A 6,000-nucleotide genomic window follows, 5' to 3' on the forward strand; every position below is an offset into this window, starting at 1 on the left:
ACAAAAACAGAAATAAAACCAAAACCTACATGACTGGATCTGCACGACTCAGTCAACCCGCTGCCAATTTCTTCAAAGGCTGCCGAGTGTTTGATCCCAATCAAGCCAAACATCTTGACCTTGTATCACTGGGTGTATTTGAGTCTATTCCCATGTTTGAGGACAACACATTAGCTAAAGCAGAGTTTAGTAGCTACAGCAGTGCAGTTTCTGAAATGAAATGCCTTAACATTGTGGAATTTTGGGTTGATTTAAAAGATCGCTTTCCAAATCTGGTAGTAATAGCTCTGAGGAGTTTATCGGTGCCAGCTAACAGTGCGGACTGTGAGAGATCATTTTCGTCTTACAAAGATATCTTGCGAGATGACAGACACTCAATCAAAGAAGACAACCTGGCGATGTACAACATTCTGTTTCAGAATCGAGGAAAGCTCTAACTGTAAGTAAATTGCCATTTTACACTCTAACAATAATTCTTGTCAGTATCTATATTATAATGTTTAATAGGTAATTTAAAATTCTTTGATGCAGTGAAAGCAGTATTGCGTGTGTACGTTTCCGTGATTTATTGTTTATTGTCTGCGACCTGTCCGTGAATTTTGATTTTAAAAGCTTTGTAAAAAAAAATGTGTCCGACTAAACCATTTTGGTTTAGGTCAACACCATTTTCTAAAGAGTTGTATTGATACAGTGACAGGGATGATGCTTGTGAAATTTAGAGTTAGTCAGGTAAACCATTTGTCAACTGAGGCGGTTTTAAATTTAAGATGTAAATGTATGTCTGGCAGCCATATTGTTTTATAAAACGTCACCATTTTGACTTACTTGTATTCCATTGTCACCGGGACGATGCCTACCAAGTTCGGAGTTTGTTGGTCAAACGGCTTTCAAATAAATGCAGTTTGCTGTTAGGGGCACGTTTCAGTAAAATTTGTGGCAGCCATTTTGATAGTAAACTTTATCGCAGCAACTTCTGCTTTGCAAACTTGAAGCGGGTTTGGTTGCTGATGACATATGCAAAGTTTGATCAATTGGTTCACTGCTTCCCAAGAAGATTTTGAAAGTTTTTTCCAAAAAATGCATCAGGCCGCCATCTTGGTTGACACAGGAGTGCAATTGTTTTTGCATCTGAACTGTAATCTACACGAGATGATACCTGCCAAGTTTCATGTTGATTGGTTACACCGCGTGCGAACAGGAGCAGCTTGAAGTTGATGGAATAATAATAATAAGATGATGATGCAGAAGAAGAAAAAAAATCCTAACAATAATAGGCTTCCCAGCCATTCTGGCTGGGAAGCCTAATAATCCCAGCAATAACAATAGGCTTCCCAGCCCTATGGGCCTGGAAGCCTAATTAATTTGCATTGCCTCCTGTGGCAAATGCATCCAGTTTTTAAGGGACCTGTGTACAGGTTTAGAAAAATAAAAAACCTTACACAAAAGTCCCCATTTTATTACAATCGGTACATAATCAGTTTTTTAAAAGTATAAAAATATCTGTGCAAATAATAGATTTTTCAGGTAACTTCTTTTCACAGGTTTTTACAAAGGAGGACACGGACAACATGCCCCACATGTCGACCTGTTCCTATCCAGTTTTAAATAACTTTTGCATAACAGAGGCAGAAGCGTTAAAGGGACTAGGAGCTCTTAAAATAAACAAATCCCCTGGGCCGGATGAGATCCTCCCAATAGTACTCAAAGAAATGAAAGAAGTTATTTACAAACCGCTAACCAAGATCATGCAACAGTTTCTTGACACAGGGCTTGTACCGACAGACTGGAAAATTGCAAACGTAATACCGATCCACAAAAAGGGAGACAAAACCGAACCAGGTAACTACAGACCAATAAGCCTGACTTCTATTATATGTAAACTTATGGAAACTATAATAAGATCTAAAATGGAAAATTACCTATATGGTAACAATATGCTGGGAGACAGTCAGCATGCTTTTAGGAAAGGGAGATCGTGTTTAACTAACCTGCTTGATTTTTTTGAGGATGCAACATCGACAATGGATAATTGCAAAGCATACGACACGGTTTATTTAGATTTCCAGAAAGCTTTTGACAAAGTCCCGCATAAAAGATTAATTCTCAAACTGAACGCAGTAGGGATTCAGGGAAATGCATGCACATGGATTAGGGAGTGGTTAACATGTAGAAAACAGAAAGTACTGATTAGAGGAGAAACCTCAAAATGGAGCGAAGTAACCAGTGGTGTACCACATCTGCTATTCCGAATCTACATTAATGATTTAGATTCTGGTATAGTAAGCAAACTTGTTAAATTTGCAGACGACACAAAAATAGGAGGAGTGGCAAACACTGTTGCAGCAGCAAAGGTCATTCAAAATGATCTAGACAGCATTCAGAACTGGGCAGACACATGGCAAATGACATTTAATAGAGAAAAGTGTAAAGTATTGCACGCAGGCAATAAAAATGTGCATTATAAATATCATATGGGAGATACTGAAATTGAAGAAGGAATCTCTGAAAAAGACCTAGGAGTTTATGTTGACTCAGAAATGTCTTAAGAACATAAGAAGAACATAAGAAAGTTTACAAACGAGAGGAGGCCATTCAGCCCATCTTGCTCGTTTGGTTGTTAGTAAGCTTATTGATCCCAGAATCTCATCAAGCAGCTTCTTGAAGGATCCCAGGGTGTCAGCTTCAACAACTTTACTGGGGAGTTGGTTCCAGACCCTCACAATTCTCGGTGTAAAAAAGTGCCTCCTATTTTCTGTTCTGAATGCCCCTTTATCTAATCTCCATTTGTGACCCCTGGTCCTTGTTTCTTTTTTCAGGTCAAAGAAGTCCCTTGGGTCGTCATTGTCTATACCTTTTAGGATTTGGAATGTTTGAATCAGATCGCCGCGTAGTTGTCTTTTTTCAAGACTGAATAGATTCAATTATTTTAGCCTGTCTGCATACGACATGCCTTTTAAACCCGGGATAATTCTTGTTCCTCTTCTTTGCACTCTTTCTACAGCAGCAATATCCTTTTTGTAACGAGGTGACCAGAACTGAACACAATATTCTAGGTGAGGTCGTACTAATGCATTGTAAAGTTTTAACATTACTTCCCTTGATTTAAATTCAACACTTCTCACAATATATCCGAGCATCTTGTTGGCCTTTTTTTATAGCTTCCCCACATTGTCTAGATGAAGACATTTCTGAGTCAACATAAACTCCTAGGTCTTTTTCATAGTTCCCTTCTTCAATTTCAGTATCTCCCATATGATATTTATAATGCACATTTTTATTGCCTGCGAGCAGTACCTTACACTTTTCTCAATTAAATGTCATTTAAATGTCATTCAAATGTCTGCCCAGTTCTGAATGCTGTCTAGATCATTCTGAATGACCTTTGCTGCTGCAACAGTGTTTGCCACTCCTCCTATTTTTGTGTCGTCTGCAAATTTAATGAGTTTGCTTACTATACCAGAATCTAAATCATTAATGTAGATTAGGAATAGCAGAGGACCTAATACTGATCCCTGTGGTACACCACTGGTTACCTCGCTCCATTTTGAGGTTTCTCCTCTAATCAGTACTTTCTGTTTTCTACATGTTAACCACTCCCTAATCCATGTGCATGCATTTCCTTGAATCCCTACTGCGTTCAGTTTGAGAATTAATCTTTTATGCGGGACTTTGTCAAAAGCTTTCTGGAAATCTAAATAAACCATGTCGTATGCTTTGCAATTATCCATTTTCAATGTTGCATCCTCAAAAAAGTCAAGCAGGTTAGTTAGACACGATCTCCCTTTCCTAAAATCATACTGACTGTCTCCCAGGATATTGTTACCATATAGGTAATTTTTCATTTTGGATCTTATTATAGTTTCCATAAGTTTACATATAATAGAAGTCAGGCTTATTGGTCTGTAGTTACCTGGTTCGGTTTTGTCTCCCTTTTTGTGGATCGGTATTACGTTAGCTATTTTCCAGTTTGTAGGTACAACCCCTGTGTCAAGAGACTGTTGCATGATCTTGGTTAGCGGTTTGTAAATAACTTCTTTCATTTCTTTGAGTACTATTGGGAGGATCTCATCCGGCCCAGGGGATTTGTTTATTTTAAGAGCTCCTAGTCCCTTTAACACTTCTGCCTCTGTTATGCTAAAGTTATTTAAAATTGGATAGGAACAGGTCGACATGTGGGGCATGTTGTCCGTGTCCTCCTTTGTAAAAGCCTGTGAAAAGTAATCATTTAATATATTTGCTATTTTTTTTCTTCATCTATGATTTTGCCATTTGTGTCTCTTATTTAACCTCCTCTTTGAATGTTCTCTTGCTGTTATAATATTGGAAAAACATTTTGGAATTGGTTTTAGCCCCCTTAGCAATATTGATTTCTATCTCTCTCTTGGCCTTTCTAACTTCCTTTTTGACTTGTGTTTGCAGTTCCAAGTACTCTTTCTGTGTACTTTGTTTTTGGTCCCTTTTAAATGCTCTGTAAAGTGCCTTTTTTCGCTGAATATTTATCTAGACTATTCATCTAGACAATGTGGGGAAGCTATAAAAAAGGCCAACAAGATGCTCAGATATATTGTGAGAAGTGTTGAATTTAAATCAAGGGAAGTGATGTTAAAACTTTACAATGCATTAGTAAGACCTCACCTAGAATATTGTGTTCAGGTCTGGTCACCTCATTACAAAAAGGATATTGCTGCTTCTTCATTTCATGATTCTTTTGGAAAAGCATTATTTAATTATTTTTTTACATACATCGAGCATCAAAAGAAACTTATCACTATAACATATTTATTTAAAAAAAATAAGGTATATAAATGATGGACATTGACAAAATGTTTTTGATTTCTTTTTAATCACTCGATCATTCATCCTTGACCATGACACGCTTGAGTGACTATGACTGAAGCATATGCACTTAATCACCTAATTAGTGAGACAGTTGATTGGACCCTGGATATGGAGTGATTTCAGCTGTTGAATTGCAAGCTTGAATAAAAGCAATAAAGAAAATCACAGAAAAAAAACCACAATATGCCATGTCTGTCAAGAGAACAGAGCCTTTGTGCAATCGTCATGTTGGAGGCTGGACTAGGGCAGCGTACTGTGGCTCGCCGTCTTGGGTGCTCACAGCCAGCAATTTCAAACCTGGCAAGACGGTATAACCAGACAAACTGTTGTTAATCAGCACAATAAAAGTCACTGCATCTGCTCTAAAACACATCTAGTGAATTTTATCCAAATATAAGTTATAAGTTTCTTTTGGTGCTCTAATATAAGTGATATGTTTCTTTTGATGTTCAGTATATATTCTCATCTCTACCACATATAGTATGCCTGATCCTGTTGCAACTTATATAATATGAAAGGAAATTGTGTGGCCTTTCATTTCATATAAGTTACATGCACGCAGCACAAACTATCCAGTAATTACACATACATAAATAAAATACAAAAAACAGGTGGAAATAGAGCTGAATTTAAAAGAGTTAAGTGTGGCGGGAGATTGCCTTTCAATCAAAAAGGTCCTGCAAAAATTGCAGTATATCTGCCATGGGGCAAGTCATGGTGTCCAGTTCACATGACTGACACAACATCAGGAATATACCCCATTTGTAACCATACTGGGAGCGTGCAGATGCTCTGACATTCGGAAGCGTCTCAATGACTTTGTCAGATAACCCGAGACGGCTCAAATGTCTCCACTCAGGGGCCAGACCCAAGCTGCAGAGCTGTTGGACCTGGGTGCCACAGAGTCTCCCGCACCTGGCTCAGCAGGTCGTGACGGGCCAGCAACTCCCACGGCTGACCGAACAGGAGCTGTGCCAGGGTCGAGAACCATGTTCTCCTGGGCCGCTTTGGGGCTGCTAAGAGCACCCAGGCCCGATCTTGCTTGATATTCTCCATGCACAGTGGAAGCAGTGGCAATGGTGGGAAAGCATAGAGCAGACTCCTGGGCCATCTGTGGGCCAGCACGCCTATGCCATGGGGGTGACCATTTTCCACTAGGGA

The sequence above is a fragment of the Acipenser ruthenus genome, chromosome 5 (assembly GCF_902713425.1).
Source record: "Acipenser ruthenus chromosome 5, fAciRut3.2 maternal haplotype, whole genome shotgun sequence".
In the NCBI taxonomy this organism is placed as follows: Eukaryota; Metazoa; Chordata; class Actinopteri; order Acipenseriformes; family Acipenseridae; genus Acipenser; species Acipenser ruthenus.